Source organism: Primulina huaijiensis, chromosome 4 (genome assembly GCF_012295235.1).
Source record: "Primulina huaijiensis isolate GDHJ02 chromosome 4, ASM1229523v2, whole genome shotgun sequence".
Lineage (NCBI taxonomy): Eukaryota > Viridiplantae > Streptophyta > Magnoliopsida > Lamiales > Gesneriaceae > Primulina > Primulina huaijiensis.
The window spans coordinates 19,485,004-19,486,412 of NC_133309.1; positions in this window are offsets into that span (position 1 = coordinate 19,485,004).

Here is a 1,409-nt window from a genome sequence, read left to right on the forward strand (position 1 = left end):
AGCGATCCAACTCATCCGGTAAAAATAAGGTTATAATTATATTACGTGCATAAAAATATAAAATGTTTATTTTTGAGATATATGCTATATGTCTTGTGGCCACCTTATGCTTATGGGTTTGGAAGTCGGTAGGCGCAACCGAGGACCTCTCCACCCGGTGACTTACGACCGGTTTATGATTATGTATGGGTACGGACATCCAGTCCAAGGGCTGTGATTGATCTCTACCGCCCAGTATACTGTGGTTTAGTCTGATCAGGCACTTACGTTATGTTATGGGCCACTTGCTTAGAAACATTATCTCTACCAGAAAATTATGATATGACATGACAGAGCTCTATTGAGCAAAGCTTTTACGTATGATTTTCAGATATGCACGTAATTATAATTATTCATGATACGTTTTATCACCGTACGCTTTATGATATGATATTTTTAAATTGCATGCGACTTTACGATATATTTATTTGTTATTCACGATGTATACATGTTGAGTCTTTAGACTCACTAGACTTGATTGTTGTAGGTACTGATGAGGTCGAGACGGAGGGCGTAGACCAGTGAGCGATCTTGTGGCAGCAGTAGTAAACCCGAGGACTTCATGTTTTAATTTATGCACCTTTTATTATTCAAACTCAGTTTTAATACGTTGGATTATTTTTAAATTGTTGTTTGAAAACAATATTTGCTTCCGCTGTTATTTTAAAGTTAAAATTATTTACATGTTTATTTTATAAATTGGGCAAGTTATTTATTTATTTAGAAAATTTTTAATAATTCCGAAAAATTATGAATACGAAATACGGGCCTTGTCACACATCATCTTCAACTGTTTTCTTCTTGAGATCTGCACAATCATCAAAAACAACATTAATGGATTCCATAATAGTCCTAGTACGTAAATTGAACATGCGATAAGCTCGACTATTAGTGGCATATCCCAAAAACAAACACTTATCACTTTTTGAGTCAAATTTTGCAAGTTGATCCCTGTCATTCAAAGTATAACAAACACAACCAGAAATATGAAAATATTTAAGATTAGGCTTCTTTCCCATGATTATTTCATAAGAAGTCATGGTTGAACCACTTCTTAAATACACCCTGTTTGAAATATGACAAGCGGTATTTAGGGCCTCTGCCCAAAAACGCTTTGAAATACCCTTCGAAGCTAGCATCACCCATGCCATTTCTTGCAACGTCATGTTCTTGCGTTCGGCAATGCCATTTTGCTGTGGGGTTTTTGGTGCTGAAAATTCATGTGAAATTCCTTTCCTGTGACAAAAAGATGAGAATGAAGAGTTTTCAAATTCCTTACCATGATCAGTCCTGATCCTTCTCACCTTTAAATTATGGAAGTTTGTAATTCTTGTGACCAATTTTTTAAACACACCGAAGGTGTCTGACTT